Source organism: Ranitomeya variabilis, chromosome 6 (genome assembly GCF_051348905.1).
Source record: "Ranitomeya variabilis isolate aRanVar5 chromosome 6, aRanVar5.hap1, whole genome shotgun sequence".
NCBI classification, from domain to species: domain Eukaryota; kingdom Metazoa; phylum Chordata; class Amphibia; order Anura; family Dendrobatidae; genus Ranitomeya; species Ranitomeya variabilis.
The window spans coordinates 506024837-506049460 of NC_135237.1; the positions used below are offsets into that span (position 1 = coordinate 506024837).

Here is a 24624-nt window from a genome sequence, read left to right on the forward strand (position 1 = left end):
AAACACGGGGAGAACATACAAACTCCTTGCAGATGTTGTCCTTGGTGGGATTTGAACCCAAAGACCACAGTGCTGCAAAGCAACAGTGCTAACCACTGAGCCACCCTGCTGCCCATATCAGACCTAATCGGAAAAATACCTATTGTTTAATCAGGCTGGGGTAAAATGTTTTTTTTTCCCCCCGCAGTGTTTTTTTCAATATCAAAATCTTAACTAAACAAAATACAATAAATACATTTTGCAACTTCCACACAGACTTGGAGCTACGTTAGACTGAAGTTTCGTGTTCTTTGCAGAAGACTTTTCAGAAGTCTCATTATCAATCACAATGATCGGTGACAACTCTATAAACAGGTTACACGAGATCCACCAATCACAATGGTCGATGTCACTGTTTTGTTTTTTTTTGTAGCCTCATACTTACTATCCTTTTAGGAACAGTTTACATCAGTTTCCTTATCAGCAGAGGCAGGATTACAATTACAGGTAACACCTCTATATACAGCTGATAACACAGGATCCACTAATCACAATATTTGATTTAACAGCTGACCCTGGACCCCCTCCATTCACAGTGACCTTGGCACACGCTCATTAGATGCTTCAATATAAAATAGGTTCAGAGTTAGTCTATTGCTGCTAATGTACATGTTGATTTATTGAAAGAAGTGGGAGGAAGAGACTAGAATAGCCTCAGTGGTCACTGTAAAAAAATTGTAAGGGTTTTTTCTTTTATACAGTCCGTGATGTGAAAAAAACAACAAAAAAACAAAAATGTGACAGCGTAAACAGTTAATGTCAGCCCAGGTGAGAAGGAGATACATGGACATTTCATGAAGCTAGTTCCTGGTTAGTTAGGGAGTTATTGAAGAGGTAAGAAGTACTGTTTGTTGATCAGTAAGCCACAAGTGGGGGGGAGTAGTGACTGAGGAATCGAAATGTTAAAGTTTAGAACTGTGTTGTGGAAGCCTGTAGTGAAATATGAATAGGTATGAATGTATGACTAGCAGAATTAACATCTGTCCTGAGACTGCAGTTCTCACAGGGGGTCAAGCATATGTTATCCTGAGAAGGCAGTCTCCTGCCTCCAATCTCGCCAGGGGGTCTTGCTAAGAACCAGGAAGAGGAAACATTTCACACCTTCTGGCTCTTTTGAAGAGAGATGCCAATTACAGCCTGACACTATCTATCTATTATTATTATTTATTATTATAGCGCCATTTATTCCATGGCGCTTTACATGTGAGGAGGGGTATACATAGTAAAAACAGGTACAATAATCTTGAACAATACAAGTCACAACTGGTACAGGAGGAGAGAGGACCCTGCCCGCGAGGGCTCACAATCTACAAGGGATGGGTGAGGATACAGTAGGTGAGGATAGAGCTGGTCGTGCAGTGGTTTGGTCGATCGGTGCTTACTGCAGGTTGTAGGCTTGCCGGAAGAGGTAGGTCTTCAGATTCTTTTTGAAGGTTTCGATGGTAGGTGAGAGTCTGATATGTTGTGGTAGAGGGTTCCAGAGTAGGGGTGATGCGCGAGAGAAATCTTTATGCGATTGTGGGAAGAGGAGATAAGAGGGGAGTAGAGAAGGAGATCTTGTGAGGATCGGAGGTTGCGTGCAGGAAAGTACCGGGAGACGAGGTCACAGATGTATGGAGGAGACAGGTTGTGGGTGGCTTTATATGTCATGGTTAGGCTTTTGTACTGGAGTCTCTGGGTAATGGGGAGCCAGTGAAGGGATTGACAGACGGGAGAGGCCAGGGAATAGCGGGGGGACAGGTGGATTAGTCGGGCAGCAGAGTTTAGAATAGATTGGAGGGGTGCGAGAGTGTTAGAGGGGAGAAACTATGAGAAACTTTACACAAAGAGTTTCAGAGAAAATAATACGAGTTCATTGGTGGAGTGGCCATGGTCCAGTCACAAACCAGTAATTATAATATTAACCTGAGAGACTGGTCTAGAAATTCGACATCCAGGTTGACTCTATAAATTAGGCCTACACACAAAGAAAGATGTTCGCATGTGGGGACAGCCTGGAAGCTGATGTGATCCATTCAATATTTCTCCCTCCCCCATGAACAGAGAATCAGAATGCAAAGGTTGATATTACTGTAAGTTTTCTCCATTTTATTTTGTAACGGTTTTTGCATATTTGTATGTCACTTTTTAGTCCCATATTTTTATACCCTCTTTATTGTAATCACTGTACTTTTTCTATTAAAGCTTAAAACTTAAATAAGTCTGAACCTTGTATGCTCTAAAGAATCCATAGCCTTAAAGTGTGTGATCCTTATGATTTGCAGACAGTAGTTGTAATATTTCTGGGACTCATCGCCCGTGTGTTCGGTGAAAGGTGGCAGCGTGTATGAGCAGGGTGTGTGGACTGTGTCGGGGTGTGATATATGCTCCCATTACAGCATAGGACAGAGATTGAATGCTGGACTGAGTGAGATGAGATGAGATGGGGTTGCACCTGCAAGGATTAACCTAAGTCACATGCTGAGAAGAGGGTACGTGACAAAGCCTATTACCATCTAAGGGCTGGAGTGCAGAGAAGGAAAGGAAATCACAGCGACTAACATTGGCCTGTGTCACTCTTATACTAATAAAAAAGGTTATTCACCAACAGTGAGTACCTGCTGTAGCATAAACAGGGCTGAGAGAGGCGTAATAGGCAACAAGAAGGGGTGGGCTACAAGGCAACGTGTCAAACCAGTCCTGGAGGTCTAGAAAGAATCCTATTCTGACTAGGAAGGAGCACGGGATGCTGCACCGCAGTGGAGGATATGGTCAGTGGGAGGTCAGAGATACGAAGCTGTTGGAATAAATACTCTGTCACTCTGGAACTGCACCTGAACATTGTTATGCCATTTTCTATTAAACTAAAGTATGAGCCTCTGCCTTATGCAGAAGAAATGTACAAAGAAATGCATGTCATTTATCAAATGTTGAAGATCTGGTTCAAGAATTCAAGTAAAGACGTTTTTAACTTTTTAAAATTGTTGTTGGCATCCCTGATTCGTAGCATGAAATTAAGGTTCCTGTACCATCATACCACTTGTGGCCCGAAAAGGGGGTAAGCAGCAAACCCCCTCAAAACAAACACTCAGGGGTGTAGAATAGGGTGTTTAGGGACAGAGTATGAAACCTCACTACCATGGAAGTAACCATCAGCCAGTCTCCCTTACATCAGGGCAGTCAGCGTGCGGAGAAGAGTGCTACAACTGTTCTGGCAGCAATGTGAGAAGTGTTGATGGAACGGTTTATAATGAGACAACGCTCCACTCTGCTGTACTGTCCCCTCCAACCAAATTGGCTGCCATGAAATAAAAACTGAAAGGAGTTTAATTACATTAAGTCTCATACAGAAGAAAGCCTGCTTTAACCCATTGTGGGGGCGTGTCCTTTTTTCCCCTGTATGTTGCTGCCTGCAAATGATTAGTTAACCTTATACAGGGGAAGAAGTACACGCCCCCAGAGAAGAATCTCTGGTACACCCATTTGGGCTCATCATAAATTATTACCTAAACTTTTCAAGCTAATATCTCTGTGAATGAGAGGAGGAATTAGAAGTAAAGAAAAAAAAAATAATGATGATGAAACAGATTTTTCACTCAGCTCTGCAACCACTATTCCATGATGTGTCCAGTTTACATGCTGAAACTGGTAAAAGGTCTTCTTTAAATAAAAGTCTATCTAATCATGGAATTAGCAAAAAACGAACTACTCAAGGACTTATATTTACTAGAGAATTTGCTTTAGTTTAGAATCAATCATTACTCTCACGTACACACATGGACCCTGGTGTAATGAGGAGCACACACGTCGTAAATAAATAAAACATTTATTTTAAAGCCCTTATAATGCCAGGATTTTAGTTACAATGTTGATATGAACCCGCAAGGCTGAGTTACAGATTTCACTGTCTTTAGTACAATGATATACTTGTTCACATGTAGCCAAACAAATATTTATAAGATGATACATCTGGAATGCGAACTCTCTCGGCTTACACCCTTCCCAGAGGAAAACTCTGAATTATACAAACTGACAAAGTTCTTTCAACATGAAATAATTACTTCCATATATGACAGTATCTGTCTGATAAGAAGATTTCATGCAGTGCTCCAATGCCACTGGCCTGGATCAGCATTGTAAATAAGAACAGGTTCTGTGCACTGAATGCCAGTTGTGGGACAGCGAGCTGCCAGTTCCTCCCCGGACAGCATGAACGCATTTCACAAGTCAGTTTAGTCCAATGGAGCAGAGCCAGTGTGGGCACCGCAGGCCAGATTTTAATGAAAAGAGCAATGCTACATCGCCTCTTAATATGGAACATTATATTAGAAAAAGACTTCCTCTAAAACTAACATATGTTTTATGGATTTACTTCTTAGTGCAAAAAACTGTAATCAAATATTTCACTGTTTTTTGTTTTTTTATTCTTTCAGGATTATTTCCTTTGTGGGTCACATCAGTTTATTAAATGTTATTAACGATTTCTAATATCAAGAAGTTCTCATTTAATCTCAATCAGAAAAGGGGAAAAAGGAAAAGGTAACAAGTATAATTATAATCCTTAGTATCCTAATTGGTCGTTTCAGATGACCATTCATTATTTCTGGCCATTATATGACATATCTCACATTTCACTAATTTACCCTGGATGCACTAATTTTCAGTTGGTTCTGAGCTATTTGGTGTAGACTAGCTGCTATGAGGTCTACTTTACATGGAATACAGATACATGAGGGATTCCTGCTCTCTGGTTTCTATGTAGTACAGCCTCAGGTGCAGCATGCTGGAGGACATTATATAAGATACTAAGCAGTGTAGCTGTGCAGTCAGATAAAACACTTAAAATCCTGCAGCACCTCTCTGCCTATCACACACAGCCTCCTCCTCCTCTCTTCTTATATTTCAATAGGCAGCTGTATTCTGAAACCTCGGAGAGCTGGCAGTCCATCCTCCAAGATGAATTTTAGCACTATTTTATAGTGAGTGACGAGAAAAAGAAAGGAAAAGAGCATACAGTTGGGAAAATAAGTATTTGATGTTTTAATTTTTTTTCCTGGCTGTGAGTCATTATTATGCTGGGCAGCACGGTGGCTCAGTGGTTAGCATTGCAGCGCTGGAGTCCTGGGTTCAAATCCCACAGACAACATCTGCAAGGAGTCTGTATGTTCTCCCCGTGTTTGCATGGGTTTCCTCCGGGTTTTCCGGTTTCCTCCCACATTCCAAAGACATACTGATAGGGCTCACAATCTAAATTCCCTATCGGGGACAGCGATGATAATGTATGTAAAGTGCTGCGGAATAGGTTAGCGCTATATAAAAATAAAGATTAAGGCTAATGTGCACACATTGCGGATTTCTGTGCGGATTTTTCAACTCAGCTTTTGAAAAATCCACAGGTAAAATGCACTGCGTTTTACCTGTGGATTACCCACGGATTTACAGCGTTTTTTGTGTGGATTTCACCTGCATTTTATCACCTGCGGATTGCTATAAACAGGTGTAAAACGATGCGGAATCTGCACAAAACTGACATGCTGCGGAAAATACAACGCAGCGCTTCCCCGTGGTATTTTCCACACCATGGGGACTGCGGATTTTGTTTTCCATAGGTTTACATGATACTGTAAACCGGATGGAAAACTGCTACAAATCTGCAGCGTCCAATCCGCTGCGGATCCGGAGGCAAATCCGTAACGTGTGCACATACCGTAAAGATTATTATTATGCTGGAAGACCCAGCCATAACCCATCTTCAATGCTGTTACTGAGGGAAGGAGGTTGTTGGCCAAAGTCTCGCGATACATGAGCCCACCCATCCTCTCTTCAATACGGGGCAGTTGCCCTGTCCCCTTGGCAGAAAAGAACCACCAAAGTAGGACGTTTCCCCCACCATGCTTCATGGTTGGGACGGTGTTCTTGGGGTTGTACTCATCTTTCTTCTTCCTTCAAACACGGTGAGTGGTGTTGATACTAAAAATGTCTATTTTGGTCTCATCTGACCACATGACCTTCACCCATGTCTACTCTGGATCATCCAGATGTTCACTGGAGAACTTGAAACAGGCTTTTACTTGTGCTGGTGTGAGCAGGGGGACCTTGAGCGCCCTGTAGGATTTTAATCCATGACGGCGTAGTGTGTTACTAACCGTAATGTTTGAGACTGTGGTCCCAGCTCTCTTCAGGTCATTGATCAGGTCCTCCCGTGTAGTTCTGGGCCGATGTTTGATCTTTCTCAGAATCATCCTTACCCCATGATATGAGATCTTGCATGGAGCCCCAGATCAAGGCATATTGTCAGTCATCTTGTTTTTCTTCCGTTTTCTAACAGTTGACTTCTCACCGAGCTGCTTGCCTATTGTCCTGTAGCCCATCCCAGCCTTGTGCAGGTCTACAATTTTGTCCCTGATGTCTTTAGACAGCTCTTTGGTCTTGGTCATGGTGGAGAGGTTGGAGTGAGATTGAGTGTGCGGACGGGTGTCTTTTATACAGGTAATGAGTTCAAGCAGGTGTAATTAATAGAGGTAATGAGTGCAGAGTAGGAGAACTTCTTAAATAAAATCTAACAGGTCTGTGAGAGGCAGAATTCTTCCTGGTTGGTAGGTGATCAAAAACTTATTTTGTGTAATAAAATGCAATTTAATTATATAAAAATCATACAATGTGAATTTCTGTTTTTATTTTTTAAGATTCTGTCTCTCGTCGTTGAAGTGTACCTACGATAAAAATTACAGACCTCTCCATTCTTTGTAGGTGGGAAAACTTGCAAAATTGGAAGTGTATCAAATACTTATTTTCCCCACTGTATCTTTGCATATCATTTAACATAAGTTGAAAGAAATCAGTGGATACTATCCACATGTATACATGTGGTAATTTCCTGAAGTAACATAGTTTGAAAAGTGAAGAATCACCACCATCTTTTATTTCAACACATCTGGACTTACATCTTATTCAGCAGCGTGGATAATATCCACAGATTTCTTTCAACTTTGGTTCTAATATGGTCACCTGCTGTCCCGTGGATCTGCTACAGCTGATATTTCTACAATATATTTCTCACTTTATCAAAGGATGTATCAGGTTAGTATAACCTGAGTGCATATTATAAATGTCTATCGGATAAGACCTTATTTGCGCTGATTTCTCCTACAGGTTTATCGATGGTTGTATATCATTTAACATAACATCTCAGGGAAAAATACCAAATCTAAAATACAGAAATGTGATTTTAATAAAAAAAATTACTGTATGTAGTGAGGTGAAGCATGCATATGTCAGTTCCATTCAAGACTGGACTCCACAGAGCTGCATCCTTGGGATCCATAGCCCCGTCCTTGGGATCCATAGCCCCGTCCTTGGGATCCATAGCCCCGTCCTTGGGATCCATAGCCCCGTCCTTGGGATCCATAGCCCCGTCCTTGGGATCCATAGCCCCGTCCTTGGGATCCATAGCCCCGTCCTTGGGATCCATAGCCCCGTCCTTGGGATCCATAGCCCCGTCCTTGGGATCCATAGCCCCGTCCTTGGAATCCATAGCCCCGTCCTTGGGATCCATAGCCCCGTCCTTGGGATCCATAGCCCCGTCCTTGGGATCCATAGCCCCGTCCTTGGGATCCATAGCCCCGTCCTTGGGATCCATAGCCCCGTCCTTGGGATCCATAGCCCCGTCCTTGGGAGTTATAGCCTCGTCCTTGGGATCCATAGCCCCGTCCTTGGGATCCATAGCCCCGTCCTTGGGATCCATAGCCCCATCCTTGGGATCCATAGCCCCATCCTTGGGATCCATAGCCCCATCCTTGGGATCCATAGCCCCATCCTTGGGATCCATAGCCCCATCCTTGGGATCCATAGCCCCATCCTTGGGATCCATAGCCCCATCCTTGGGATCCATAGCCCCATCCTTGGGATCCATAGCCCCATCCTTGGGATCCATAGCCCCGTCCTTGGGATCCATAGCCCCGTCCTTGGGATCCATAGCCCCATCTTTGGGATCCATAGCCCCATCCTTGGGATCCATAGCCCTGTGCTCGGACCTCAATCCAATTGAAAATTTGTGGCACAAGGTATCATTAGAGATATCTAGAAAACAGCCAAGGACCAAGAGTGAGTTGATTGAGGCTCTGATACAGGCCTGGAACCACATCATCACTCGTGAACATCTGGAGAAGCTTGTTCACTCAATGCCACAGAGATGCAAGCTGGTGCTCAAGAGCAAAGGCTGGCCAATAAAGTATTAGAAGCTAAAGATGCACTCAAAAGGCCCTTTTCAGGACTCTGAATTAAATAAAAAATAATAAATCTTAAAAAGTAACATTTAAGTCTGTGTGAACTTGCATTGGAAGTTAATGAACTTAGAAACCTGTTCACCATTCAACACACTGTACTGGTGTAGGTATGGTTATGCTGAAATTTTTTTTTTATCAAAAATGCACATACCATAACAATTTATACACTTGGGACATTCAAAAATGAGTATGGCATACAATGAGGGATTACAAAAACATATATGTTCCACCAGTTTCACTGTAGAGATGCAGAAGTATGAAACATATAGTTTTCTTCACGCCTATGCAGGACTTTTGAACACCATTGTATATACACTAAAATTTGAACTCCAAGAAGGAAAAGTCGTGGAATTATAAAAATTGCTAGACATGTTAATGATACCCAAATTATTAAAAATGGAGACAAAATTTTAAAAACATCTCTATTTATTTAGTGTTGAGTATAAGCACCATGCATTTACACCTTGGCTGCCATCAACAAGGTTATTAATTAATGTTTATTACCATAACCTGTAGTATTTTTAGATTTGTCTCCCATTGAGCCCATCTGGGATATCACCGATTAGCAATTGTAACGGAGCTGCCAGCAGTGGATCTTGATGATTAGCTCAAGTGGCAGAACATTCTTCAGACAACCATTAATAATCTCATTGATAGCAGCCGAGTTGTAAGTGCGGGGATTTCGGCATGTGGCACTCTTACTCAATACTGCATAAATTGAGATGTTTTGAAAATGTTGTTTGCATTTTTTCATCACTTGCAGGTCATTAGCATGTCTATTCATCCTGTGATTGCCACAAAATAAAAATGCAGTAAAAGCTCATTGTGTGCACACAGCCTTATATATATTTAAAGTTTTTGTTTGGTTTATTTATTTTTTTTATTTTTTATTTTTTTTAAGCGCAATCAAGATACTTTTGCTCAGACTTCACATACATTCCGTGTACGCACATCTAAGTATATCCAAAGTCCATTGACTACAAGAGCTGCTGCCAGGTAATTCTTCAAAACCCAAAACTGAGTCACATATTAAAGGATAAATATAAGAAATGCGGAGCACCATATCACTCGTAGAGCCAACACGGAATGATAGACGATATTGACATGCATATGGCAAACATCTCATTCATTTTCCTCAGTTTGGTTTCAAAAGAAGAATAAAAAACACACAACCTTTTTTTGCTTCCAAGTAAATGCTAAGTCATTTCTGGACCAAGATATGGAAAAAAGAAGGCAAAAAAAAGCGGGGCCTGCATTCTTCCAACATGTGTATGCCATCTGAATTCTGCTCAAAGATGACTGCACTCATTTACATCGGTGTGGGAATCCTGCAAATAAATAATCCAATGGTGGAAAAAAAAAAATAATAATCACAAGCCGACTGCATATTCAGACCTTTCATTTGTACTTCATGGACTATTACGATGCCTTAGTTGCGGGGCTGACCCTGCAGATTGGTCGGAGATTAAAGGGAAAATTTGCTGTATTCGAGGTTCACCACTGACAGATGGAGACCGGAGGAGGGCGGTAATTTAGAAGGTGACATTTCAGATCTTATGATACATGTTCAGTTTAATACATATATTACGTGTGGCCCAGTGGCTCCTTTCTTACCGTAGCTAAAGACCCCATCCATACAAGAGTGACGTAAGTGGTATACAGAGATATCATAAGGCCCATAGAAAAACTTGGCATGGCCCCTATTCCCACTGGCAGATCTGACACATGCACAACCCCTGTGCTAGAAATTCATGTCAACTATTCTGCTTCAGCTTCAACATTTTGTGCGGATGCTTCTCATTAACATATATATCTGCATAGAGAAGATCTACCACTAGGGGGCGCTAACGGCACATGGATATATAGAATGACCTCCTCCTCGGGTCCAGAGTGTTACATGTGGTACAAACTCAATAGCTAATTAAAGTGGAAGCCCACTACTTAGACATTGATTGCATACAGGGTCGGTGTTAGAGAGGCAGGAGGGCCCACTTGCCATCAGGGACACCAATGCGCTATGGGAACCCTGTGACAGCGCCTGTGAGTAGACCCCCCTGCTTGCTCAGGGCCCCGGTACTTGCAATACTTACCTCTCCCTGTTCCTGCGCTGTGGGGTCTTCTGACTCAGACGTTTCAGGTCAGAGGGCGCGATGATGTCACTACAGTTCCCCCTTTGCCTGAACAGTCAGTGACGAGAGTCGGAAGACAGCAACGCTGAGAAGTCCGGAGCAGAGCAGTGGCCAGCGAGGAGAGGTGACCATTTCATTTTTTTTAATGTTCGAAGCATTATATGCATTATATGGTGCCCATGATATATGGAGTATCATATGGAGCCATCATATACTGAAGCATCATATGAGGCCATTAAATACTGGAGAATCATATGGGACTATCATATACTGGAGCATCATATGGGGCCAATCATATACTTGAGAATTATATGGGTTCATTATGTATGGAGCAATATATGGGGCTCGTTATATGGAGCAATATATACTGTATGGGGCATTATATGGGGCTCAATATGTATGGAGCAAAATATGGTGTCCATTATTCTGTATGGAGTATTATATGGGGTTCATTATAGTGCATGGAGCACTATATCGGGCTCATTATACTGTTTGGAGCATTATATGGGGTCCATTATTCTGTATGGAGTATTATATGGGGCACATTCCGTATGGAGCATTATATGGGGTCCATTATACTGTATGGAGCACTATATGGGGCTCATACTGTTTGGAGCAATATATGGGGCACATTATACTGTATGGAGCATTATATGAGGTCCATTATTCTGTATGGAGAAATATATGAGGCACATTATTCTGCATGGAGCATTATATGGGGCTCATTCTGTATGGAGCAATATATGGGACGTATTATTCTGTATGAGCACTATGTGGTGCTCATAATACTGTCTGGTTTCTGAGCTATAGATATCACTCATGTATCACTCAGGTGGCGCTAGACGAGCCTTGGAGTCTAGACAACGTCGGTCAAGGCTCAAAGACCAAACCAGGCGCAGGCAATTTTCAGAGTACAGACTTTGCCGGACAAGGCCTGAAGACCAGACTTGCGCCGCTTAAGACCCGGAACCCAGACGACGACAGTCAAGAGCCGAGGTCCATCCCCCATGCCACTACGCACGAGAGACATGCGCAGTCGGTCAAGCACCAAAGATCTGAGAGGAAACTACTCTCGGGAGTTGAGGCCTGCGAGGGTAAACGGGAAGCACGAGTGAGCCAGGTTGTTACTTCCAGTATTGATGTACAGTACAGGGTTCTGTTTGGGTTAGTACAATAGACAGGGCAGAGGCCGGTTGAAGGGAAGGAGGCCCAGAAAGCCTTGTTAGACTTTGTCAGAGGACCTGCGGCCTGGAGGGAAGAACCGGAGACCTCCGGGCTAAGGCCTGTGATAGAGAAAGCAAGAGTACAGTGACTCATGTTACCGGTATCACCAACCCTGCTAGAAAGGTCTAAGAATATACAAGAGACTGTTAAAATAGTTTGAGTGAACCTGAGGATTCATTGTATATCAGATATTTCATGCTGTAATTGCCCCGTTTGTGCCATTTATCCTTGCTATGGTTACCGCAATTTCCTGCCACATTAGGGAAATAAACAGTTTCATTGGTTACTTCAGCCTTGTCTCTGTCTGCGTGTTGCATCCGGTCCCGTTCTTACACAACTGTGGGGTATATAGGATTTGTAAATACGAGTTATTGGCAGATGTAGGCAAGGTATTTGTATATTTGTATATCTTGGGGATATGTCCTATTCAGTATACAGTAGTGTGCACTTAGCAAATACTGATGTATGAATGGGGGAAAAAAAGAACAGATTAAAATCTGTATGTAACTTCTATACATTTTACAATTGTATAAATTATTCTTTTGTATTATTGCATTCAAGCAATATTATGCTATTCTAAAATCCAATATGAGTTCATTGTTTTCTCAGTTATTACCTTTGCATGTTTATTGTACGAATCAGAGTACACAGTTTATCTTTCTTGGCAAAAAAGTATGTAGACCTCACGTACAAGACAGGAAAGCAGAAAACACATGTAATGGCTGGGATTACACACATTTACAGTAAAACAGGTAGATAATAACAATGATACCTTAAAAACCAAAGCAACTCTGCAAATATCAATGTCCAAACGATGGGCTACACAAATGTAACTCTGTACTGCTGGTGATTTCTCAATTCAACCACAATTTGTCACTGGTATGTACTTTTAATTTGCGTACTTGGTTCTATAGGTAAAGCTAGGGTCACACTTGCTTTTTTTTTTTTTTTTTAAATAATTTTAGGAGGAATCAGATATATTAGTTTACTGTGAAACTTCACACTTACTTTATCTCTGTTAAAATGATTGACACCAAAGTGGAAACTAAACAGAGGCCATTAGCGTCAATGGGGTTTGTCTGGTATTGATTGTGTCAATCATAGACTGGATCTTGTGCGAGTTCAGTTATTCGTTTTCTAACCATAGAGAAAAAAAAAATGGAACTCTAGAGTGAACCCAACCTAAAGAATGTGTTTCACAAAACAAGAAAAAGATGTAAGGAAGAAAAAAAAAAAAGAAAAGAAAAAAGGGAGAGGAAAAAGGGAAGGTGGGAAAAGGGAGGGGGAAACAAAGGGAGGGGAAACAAAGGGAAGGGGAAAAAGGGGAGGAGGAAAAAAGGGGTGGGATAAAAGGGGAGGGGAAAAGGGTGGGGAAAAAGGGAGGATGAAAGAAGGTAGCACAAAAGGAAGAGAGAAGTAAAGAAAAAGTAGTTAATCACCTTGCTATATAGACAATGATGCTATGTTTCTTAGAATAATAAGACCTGTTTAAAACTAAAACAGGCCTTGTTACATAGTAACAAATCAAAGAGCAGCTTCCATGTTTAACTTTAGGCCTTTTAGAGATTCATTGAATGACCAAGCCCCTCAAGATGCTCAAAACCACATTCAAGAAGTTTATTAACCCTTCTTATGCTTCACATTAACCGAAGAAACGTGGAAGGTAAAAATTAGCATTTAACTTTTTGTCACAAAAATTTTACTTCAGACCCAATTTTTTTTATTTTTACAAGGGTAACAAGAGAAAATGGACCCCAACATTTGTTGTGCACTTTCTCCTGAGCATGTATCCCATATGTGAGGGAAAACCACTGTTTAGGTGCACAATATAGTTTGGAAGAAGCACTGTTTGACTTTTTAAACGCAAAATTGGCTGGAAATGAGAGCAAACGCCATGTTGGGTTTGGAGTGCCCTTTATGCGCCTAAATAGTGGAAACTCCCATAGCGGTCCCCATTTTGGAAACTACACCTCTAAAGGATTTTATCTAAAGCTATAGTGTGCATTTTGTACCTACAAAGATGACACAGAATTTGATAACATTAGGTCGTAATATTGAAAAAGTTCATTTTTTTTCCACAAAAATCTTGCTTTAGCCCCAAATGTCTCACTTTTGCCAGAGATACCACCACAAAGTGGACCTCACAATTTCTTACCCACTTTCTTATGAGCGCAGCAATGCCCCACAGGTAGTCAAAAAGTTTTGTTTGGACAAACTGAAGAGCTCGTGTCGGAAGGAGCACAATGTGAATTTTAGAACACAAATTTGGCTCTATTTGGAATTGATCATCATATTTGCCAAGCCTGTGTGGTTCAAGAGCAACAAATTCCCCATAAATGTCTTTTTTTTTGTAAATTATACCCTGTAATGTATTTATTTAGGGTGGTAGTGAGAAGTTTGATACCACTATTTTGTATGCAGCTGATGCAACAATCTCTTATGATCTTTTTTGTACGTTCTCAGGAAAACACCTCGAATTTGATTGAACTAGTTTTTCAATGTTAGTTTTTCAATGTTCAAAAATACATCCAATATGGCTCCAATGTGCAAAAACAACCAATCCTCTACAGAATCCGTAAAGTATTGTCTGGTACAGGAGGTTTGGCAGGAAGCATGCAGTAAAGCCCATACTGTATAATTACGGAAAATCCTCATTCTTAGAGATCCTCCAATAAAATGATCATGCCCGTATCAACATTATAAATATGTAACAAAATTTTGTCTAGCAAGACATAGTTGTAAAAACAGTCAAACTAAGATAAATGGGTAAAAATGTTTGTGAGTAATCAAGTCCTAGAATTCTCAGATGACCTGACTTCTCAAGAACATTTGTGGGGTCCACACTCTGGAGTATACAGATGTGGGTATGTAGACGAGAATTTGTCTGAATAATAGTTTGCTATGCGATTGATCAAGCGCTGGAATTAATTGTTAAATGGGGTAAAATATGATTTACTGATGAAAATATTCTCTTCATTACTTGTTCCATAAAAATTACTCCACTGGGACCCACTAAGCAGAAAATATAAAATTATTTTAACAAAAACAAACAGTAATAATTGTAAGATGTGTGGTAGGTCTTAAAACAAGAGGAGATACAAAGGCCAGTTTGGGATGGGCCCATGGGGCTTCCTACAAACCCGGCATCTGTTATGGGGAGACTTTTGGGTGGGAGTGGCAGGGATGGGGCAAAGAAAAGGGCGCTCTACAAGTCTCCGGACATCCTCGGACTCTAAGGCTTTTTCCTGTGCCATCAGATTTTGTTCTGGGGTATAAGAATTTAGAAAGTAATGTTGTAGGAGGGAAATTAGGGGTCTCAATTTGCTTAGCTGATCATGGTTAGGGTCAGTTCTTGGGGGGCTTGGGAATTATCACTAAAATGGAGGAAACTCATTAGGGCTTCATAACGGGCTCGGGACATGACAGCTGCAAATACATCGGAACTGTTGACAGATTTTGTTGCCCAGCAGGAGCAGAGTGTGATTTATTTATTTATTTATTTATTTTTACCAATCCAATTTTCAGGGTAAGGCCCAAAAAAAGTTTTATTTTTGGGACATTTGTGGGCATCCAGGAACGGGAATGAAAGGCAGTGGATTTTTGGTAGATACATTGTCGGGCATATAAATTGGCTTGGTGGGCAATCAAATTCGGATAAAATCAAAGGGGGTAAAATTGGTGACAATAATTTTATTCCAGGGGCTGCTAAAAAAGGGGGAATTTGAAGGGAAAATGCTCTGTTGTGATACCACAGCGGTGGGGGGGGGACTGCGGTACTTAGTCCTGGCTCTGAAGCTTCAGCAGTTACATAGTTACATAGTTAGTAAGGCCGAAAAAAGACATTTGTCCATCCAGTTCAGCCTATATTCCATCATAATAAATCCCCTGATCTACGTCCTTCTACAGAACCTAATAATTGTATGATACAATATTGTTCTGCTCCAGGAAGACATCCAGGCCTCTCTTGAACCCCTCAACTGAGTTCGCCATCACCACCTCCTCAGGCAAGCAATTCCAGATTCTCACTGCCCTAACAGTAAAGAATCCTCTTCTATTTTGGTGGAAAAACCTTCTCTCCTCCAGACGCAAAGAATGCCCCCTTGTGCCCGTCACCTTCCTTGGTATAAACAGATCCTCAGCGAGATATTTGTATTGTCCCCTTATATACTTATACATGGTTATTAGATCGCCCCTCAGCCGTCTTTTTTCTAGACTAAATAATCCTAATTTCGCTAATCTATCTGGGTATTGTAGTTCTCCCATCCCCTTTATTAATTTTGTTGCCCTCCTTTGTACTCTCTCTAGTTCCATTATATCCTTCTTGAGCACCGGTGCCCAAAACTGGACACAGTACTCCATGTGCGGTCTAACTAGGGATTTGTACAGAGGCAGTATAATGCTCTCATCATGTGTATCCAGACCTCTTTTAATGCACCCCATGATCCTGTTTGCCTTGGCAGCTGCTGCCTGGCACTGGCTGCTCCAGGTAAGTTTATCATTAACTAGGATCCCCAAGTCCTTCTCCATGTCAGATTTACCCACGACTGACTACGCTACCATGTGGGATCTTGTGGAGGAAGAGTCATCATCACTCTCTGAAAATTGCTCTATTTCAGAGGCAGATTCAGTTTCACTGCGGGAGCAAAGCAGACTATATGCTTGTATTGCGCTGAATGTTCTGTGGCCCATTGCCTTATTTGCCTGCGTAACAAAAAACTAACCCTAATCTAACACTACTAGCCCTAATCTAACACTAGCATTTTTTTTTTACATTTGAAAAAACTGACTAACCCTACAAGTAGAGAAGAGAGAGGCACAGCCCAAGTGCTGCCATATTTACTAATATTAAGGGCTTTTGATCACCATCATAGGGTCTATCACAGTAATCAAAGCCAGCAGCCAATCAGAAACTTCCCAGCAGTTGCTGGGTGCAAGCAGATCTTGGCGGGCAGAAGAACGAGGGGGGCAGGGGATCACGGATACGGTACCTAAGGTATTTCGCTCTTCTCTGATATGCTAGATTATATCAGAGGAGATTAAAAAAAAGTCTGATTTAAAATCCATTTCTATGTGATCGCCGTTATTCGGTGAATAACGGTGATCACATGACAGGGGACTGTAAAAACCACCCCTGATCATGTTCTGACGCTGGGGGGGCTATACCCTTATTTCTCTACTACTATTGACTATTGACTACTGCAACCTCCTGCTCTGTGGCCTCCCCTCGAACACTCTCGCACCCCTCCAATCTATTCTAAACTCTGCTGCCCGACTAATCCACCTGTCCCCCCGCTATTCCCCTGCCTCTCCCCTCTGTCAATCCCGTAACTGGCTCCCCATTACCCAGAGACTCTGGTACAAAACCCTAACCATGACGTACAAAGCCATCCACAACCTGTCTCCTCCATACATCTGTGACCTCGTCTCCCGGTACTTACCTACACGCAACCTCCGATCCTCACAAGATCTCCTTCTCTACTCCCCTCTTATCTCCTCTTCACACAATCGCATACAAGATTTCTCTCGCGTATCACCCCTACTCTGGAACCCTCTAAAACAACACATCAGACTCTCGCCTACCATCAAAATCTTCAAAAAGAATCTGAAGACTCACCTCTTCCGACAAGCCTACAACCTGCAGTAACCACCGATCAACCAAACCGCTGCATGGCCAGCTCTACCCTCACCTACTGTATTCTCACCCATCCCTTGTAGATTGTGAGCCTTCGCGGGCAGGGTCCTCTCTCCTCCTGTACCAGTCGTGACCTGTATTGTTTAACATTATTGTACATGTTTTTATTATGTATACCCCTCCTCACATGTAAAGCGCCATGGAATAAATGGCGCTATAACAATAAATAATAATAATAATAATAATTTCTCAGGGCCATTTTAAAGAGGAGCTGAGGAATAAGTACCCTTAACTACCACCGTTAAGAGACGTATCTTCGGTCGTTAAGGGCTTAACTGTTCACAATAGCAGTAATTTTGACCAGGAGTGCCTGAACTTTTACATGCCACTGTAGAACAAGCAGACGATCACCTCTAAGGAATCTTAAAAAAAAAAAAAAAAAAAGTTGTCAAAAAGTCTAAAAAATACAAAAGTAATATATTTGGTATTGTACCCTCCTTTAAAATCAGTTCCATGAAGATTATAAGTTAATTACTGCATATACTTGAGTATAAGCCGAGATTTTCAGCCCAGTTTTTTTAGGCTGAAAGTGCCCCTCTCGGCCTATACTCGAGTCATTGTCCCAGTGGGTCGGTGCGGAGGGGAAGCGGCAGGAGTGGCGGCTGTTACATCATACTCACCCCCTCCTGATGTGGTCTCTGCACTACCCTGCTTCTCCAATGGTCTCCGGTGTCAGCAGCTCTTCCTGTGTTCAGTGGTCATGTGGTACCGCTCATTAAAGTAATGAATATGGACGCGCCTCCACTCCCATAGTCATGGAGCGCATATTCATTACTTTAATGAGCGGTACCACGTGTCCACTGACCACAGGTACAAGCTGCCGGTGCCGGAGAGACCATCAGAGAGGCAGGGACTTGCAGAGACCGCACCGGCAGGAAATGAGCATGATGGGGAGGGTGAGCCATGCGACATTCACCTGTCCCCGTTCCACCGCCGCACTGTGTCTTCCTCGTCCTCTGGCTGTGACGTTCAGGTCAGAGGGCGCGATGACGTGTTTAGTGCGCGCCCTCTGCCTGAACAGTCACTGCAGAGACCCGGAAGACACAGTGGCGTGCGGCGGTGGAACGGGGACAGGTGAATATCGCAAGTGCCGGGGCCCTGAGCCAGCAGCGACACAGTCACCTGGCCCCCATAGCATGCCGGTGTTCTCGCCTGCTCAGGACACCAACACCTTGCTCTGTCATGATCTCAATGGCAAGAGATCATAGCATAAGTATATATAGGAACTAGCTCTTGGAAGATGGGAACTGAGCTGACCATGAACTAAACCTAACGCACAACTAGCAGTGGCCGGGTAGCATGCCTACGTTGATTCTAGATGCCCAGCACCAGCCGGAGGACTAAATAATGCTAGCAGAGGAAAATATTAGTCCTAGCTCACCTCTAGAGAAATACCCCGAAAGGAGACAGAGGCCCCACACATGTATTGGCGGTGAATTAAGAAGAAATAACAAACGTAGTATGAAAATAGGTTTAGCAAATTTGAGGTCCACTTACTACATAGCAGAAGACAGAAAGGACACTTTCATGGTCAGCTGAAAACCCTATCAAAACACCATCCAGAAATTACTTTAAGACTCTGGCATTAACTCATAACACCAGAGTGGCAATTCCTGTTCACAAGAGCTTTCCAGACACAGTAACGAAACTACAGCTGTGAACTGGAACAAAAATGCAAAAACAAACATGGACAAGAGTCCAACTTATCTAGTAGTTGTCTAGGAGCAGGAACAAGCACAGAGAGGCTTCTGATAACATTGTTGACCGGCAAGCAACTAACAGAGAAGCAAGGTTATATAGCGACTCCCACATCTTGATGGGAACAGGTGAACAGAGAAAATGAAGACACCAGTTCAATTCCACCAGTAGCCACCGGGGGAGCCCAGAATCCAAATTCACAACAGTACCCCCCCCTCAAGGAGGGGGCACCGAACCCTCACCAGAACCACCAGGGCGATCAGGATGGGCCCTATGAAAGGTACGAACCAGATCAGAGGCATGAACATCAGATGCATTCACCCAAGAATTATCCTCCTGGCCGTATCCCTTCCACTTGACCAGATACTGGAGTTTCCGTCTGGAAACACGGGAGTCTAAGATTTTCTCCACAACGTACTCCAACTCACCCTCAACCAACACCGGAGCAGGAGGCTCAACGGAAGGCACAACCGGTACCTCATACCTGCGCAATAATGACCGATGAAAAACGTTATGAATAGAAAAGGATGCAGGGAGGTCCAAACGGAAGGAAACAGGGTTAAGAATCTCCAATATCTTATACGGGCCGATAAACCGAGGCTTAAATTTAGGAGAAGAGACCCTCATAGGGACAAAACGAGAAGACAACCACACCAAATCCCCAACACAAAGCCGAGGACCAACACGACGGTGGCGGTTGGCAAAAAGCTGAGTCCTCTCCTGGGACAACCTCAAATTGTCCACCACCTGCCCCCAGATCTGATGCAATCTCTCCACCACAGCATCCACTCCAGGACAATCCGAAGATTCCACCTGACCAGAGGAAAATCGAGGATGAAACCCCGAATTACAGAAAAACGGGGACACCAAAGTGGCAGAGCTGGCCCGATTATTGAGAGCGAACTCCGCCAATGGCAAAAAAGCAACCCAATCATCCTGGTCAGCAGACACAAAACACCTCAGATATGTCTCCAGGGTCTGATTAGTCCGCTCGGTCTGGCCATTCGTCTGAGGATGGAAAGCGGACGAAAAAGATAAATCTATGCCCATCCTAGCACAGAATGCCCGCCAAAATCTAGACACGAATTGGGTCCCTCTGTCAGAAACGATATTCTCAGGAATACCATGCAAACGAACAACATTTTGAAAAAACAGAGGAACCAACTCGGAAGAAGAAGGCAACTTGGGCAGAGGAACCAAATGGACCATCTTAGAGAAACGGTCACACACCACCCAGATGACAGACATCTTCTGAGAAACAGGTAGATCTGAAATAAAATCCATCGAGATGTGCGTCCAAGGCCTCTTAGGAATAGGCAAGGGCAACAACAATCCACTAGCCCGAGAACAACAAGGTTTGGCCCGAGCACAAACGTCACAAGACTGCACAAAGCCTCGCACATCTCGTGACAGGGAAGGCCACCAGAAGGACCTTGCCACCAAATCCCTGGTACCAAAAATGCCAGGATGACCTGCCAACGCGGAAGAATGAACCTCAGAGATGACTCTACTGGTCCAATCATCAGGAACAAACAGTTTATCAGGTGGGCAACGATCCGGTCTATCCGCCTGAAACTCCTGCAAGGCCCGCCGCAGGTCTGGAGAAACGGCTGACAATACTACTCCATCCTTAAGGATACCTGTGGGCTCAGAGTTACCAGGCGAGTCAGGCTCAAAACTCCTAGAAAGGGCATCCGCCTTAACATTCTTAGAACCCGGTAGGTATGACACCACAAAATTAAACCGAGAGAAAAATAATGACCAGCGCGCCTGTCTAGGATTCAGGCGCCTGGCGGTCTCAAGATAAATCAAATTTTTGTGGTCAGTCAATACCACCACCTGATGTCTGGCCCCCTCAAGCCAATGGCGCCACTCCTCAAAAGCCCACTTCATGGCCAAAAGCTCCCGATTCCCAACATCATAATTCCGCTCAGCGGGCGAAAATTTACGGGAAAAGAAGGCACAAGGCCTCATCACGGAGCAGTCAGAACTTTTCTGCGACAACACTGCCCCAGCTCCGATCTCAGAAGCGTCGACCTCAACCTGAAAAGGTAGAGCAACATCAGGCTGACGCAACACAGGGGCAGAGGAAAAACGGTGCTTAAGCTCCCGAAAGGCCTCCACAGCATCAGGGGACCAATCAGCAACATCAGCACCCTTCTTAGTCAAATCGGTCAATGGCTTAGCAATATCCGAAAAACCAGCAATAAATCGACGATAAAAGTTAGCAAAGCCCAAAAATTTCTGAAGACTCTTAAGAGAAGAGGGCTGCGTCCAATCACAAATAGCTTGAACCTTGACAGGATCCATTTCAATGGAAGAGGGAGAAAAAATATATCCCAAAAAGGAAATCCTCTGTACCCCAAAAACACACTTAGAACCCTTCACACACAAAGAATTAGACCGCAAAACCTGAAAAACCCTCCTGACTTGCTGGACATGAGAGTCCCAGTCATCCGAAAAAATCAGAATATCATCCAGATACACAATCATAAATTTATCCAAATAATCGCGAAAAATATCATGCATAAAGGACTGGAAAACTGACGGAGCATTTGAAAGACCAAAAGGCATAACTAAATACTCAAAGTGGCCCTCGGGCGTATTAAATGCGGTTTTCCACTCATCCCCCTGCCTGATTCGCACCAAATTATACGCCCCACGAAGGTCAATCTTAGAGAACCACTTGGCCCCCTTTATGCGAGCAAACAAATCAGTCAACAACGGCAATGGGTATTGATATTTAACAGTGATTTTATTCAAAAGCCGATAATCAATACATGGTCTCAAAGAGCCGTCTTTTTTTGACACAAAGAAAAAACCGGCTCCTAAGGGAGATGACGATGGACGAATATGTCCCTTTTCCAAGGACTCCTTTATATATTCTCGCATAGCAGCATGTTCAGACACAGACAGATTAAATAAACGACCCTTTGGGTATTTACTACCCGGGATTAAATCTATGGCACAATCGCACTCTCGGTGCGGAGGTAATGAACCAAGCTTGGATTCTTCAAAGACGTCACGATAATCAGACAGGAACTCAGGAATTTCAGAGGGAATAGATGATGAAATGGAAACCAAAGGTACATCCCCATGAGCCCCCTTACATCCCCAGCTCAACACAGACATAGCTCTCCAGTCGAGGACTGGGTTGTGAGATTGCAGCCAAGGCAATCCTAGCACCAAATCATCATGTAGATTATACAGCACCAGAAAGCGAATAATCTCCTGGTGATCCGGATTAATACGCATAGTTACTTGTGTCCAGTATTGTGGTTTATTATTAGCCAATGGGGTGGAGTCAATCCCCTTCAGAGGAATAGGAGTCTCCAAAGGCTCTAAATCATACCCACAGCGTTTGGCAAAGGACCAATCCATAAGACTCAAAGCGGCGCCAGAGTCGACATAGGCGTCCGTGGTAATAGATGACAAAGAGCAAATCAGGGTCACAGATAGAATAAACTTAGACGGTAAGGTGCAAATGGAAACAGATTTACCAAGCTTTTTAGTGCGCTTAGAGCATGCTGATATAACATGAGTAGAATCACCACAATAGAAACACAACCCATTTTTCCGTCTAAAATTCTGCCGCTCGCTTCGGGACAGAATTCTATCACACTGCATACTCTCTGGCGACTTCTCAGTGGACACCGCCAGATGGTGCACTGGTTTGCGCTCCCGCAAACGCCTATCGATCTGAATAGCCATTGTCATGGACTCATTCAGACCCGCAGGCACAGGGAACCCCACCATAACATCCTTAATGGCATCAGAGAGACCCTCTCTGAAAGTCGCCGCCAGGGCGCACTCATTCCACTGAGTAAGCACAGACCATTTACGGAATCTTTGGCAGTAAATTTCCGCTTCATCTTGCCCCTGAGATAGGGACATCAAAGTTTTTTCTGCCTGAAGCTCCAAATGAGGTTCGTCATAAAGCAACCCCAAGGCCAGAAAAAACGCATCCACATTGAGCAACGCAGGATCCCCTGGTGTCAATGAAAAAGCCCAGTCTTGAGGGTCGCCCCGGAGCAAGGAAATCACAATCCTGACCTGCTGTGCAGGGTCTCCGGCAGAGCGAGATTTCAGGGACAAAAATAATTTGCAATTATTTCGAAAATTCTGAAACCCAGATCTATTCCCCGAGAAAAATTCCGGCAAAGGAATTCTCGGCTCAGATACAGGTGCATGACACACAAAATCTTGCAAATTTTGTACCTTCGTGGCCAGATTATTCAAACCTGCAGTTACACTCTGAAGATCCATTACAAACAGGTGGATACAGAGCCATTCAAAGATTAGCAGGAGAGAAAAAAAAAAAAAAAAAAAAAAAAAATCTCAGCAGACTTCTTATTTCTCTCCTTTCTCAGCCAAGGATTTTAACCCTTTAGTGGGCCGGTCAAACTGTCATGATCTCAATGGCAAGAGATCATAGCATAAGTATATATAGGAACTAGCTCTTGGAAGATGGGAACTGAGCTGACCATGAACTAAACCTAACGCACAACTAGCAGTGGCCGGGTAGCATGCCTACGTTGATTCTAGATGCCCAGCACCAGCCGGAGGACTAAATAATGCTAGCAGAGGAAAATATTAGTCCTAGCTCACCTCTAGAGAAATACCCCGAAAGGAGACAGAGGCCCCCCACATGTATTGGCGGTGAATTAAGAAGAAATAACAAACGTAGTATGAAAATAGGTTTAGCAAATTTGAGGTCCACTTACTACATAGCAGAAGACAGAAAGGACACTTTCATGGTCAGCTGAAAACCCTATCAAAACACCATCCAGAAATTACTTTAAGACTCTGGCATTAACTCATAACACCAGAGTGGCAATTCCTGTTCACAAGAGCTTTCCAGACACAGTAACGAAACTACAGCTGTGAACTGGAACAAAAATGCAAAAACAAACATGGACAAGAGTCCAACTTATCTAGTAGTTGTCTAGGAGCAGGAACAAGCACAGAGAGGCTTCTGATAACATTGTTGACCGGCAAGCAACTAACAGAGAAGCAAGGTTATATAGCGACTCCCACATCTTGATGGGAACAGGTGAACAGAGAAAATGAAGACACCAGTTCAATTCCACCAGTAGCCACCGGGGGAGCCCAGAATCCAAATTCACAACATTGCTCCCAGCGACAAGAGGTGAGTATGTTATTTTTTTCTTTAATCGCAGCAGCATATGGGGCATATTATTCTATGGAACATCTTATGGGGCCATCAACCTTTATGGAGCAGCATATGGGGCATATTATTCTATGGAGCATCTTATGGGGCCATTAGCTTTTATGGAGCATTATATGGGGCATATTATTCTATGGAGCATCTTATGGGGACATCATTAACCTTTTATGCAGCATTATATGGGCATATTTTAATATGAAGCATCTTATTATGAGGCCATTATTAACCTTTGTGCAGCATTATATGGGGCATATTTTTGTATGGAGTATCTTATGGGGCCCATCATGAACTTTATGGAGCACTGTATGGGGTGTATTTTGTATGGAGCATCTTATGGGGCCCATCATGAACTTTATGGAGCACTGTATGGGGTGTATTTTGTATGGAGCA

The 24624-nt window shown here is 43.1% G+C and overlaps 1 protein-coding gene across 3 annotated transcripts in view; it reads right to left on the minus strand.

Annotated features, from left to right (window-relative positions):
* The window catches only part of NIPAL2 (NIPA like domain containing 2), a 184076-nt gene that overhangs the window by 59327 nt on the left and 100125 nt on the right, over positions 1–24624 (minus strand). The gene's annotated exons all lie outside the window — the stretch shown is intronic.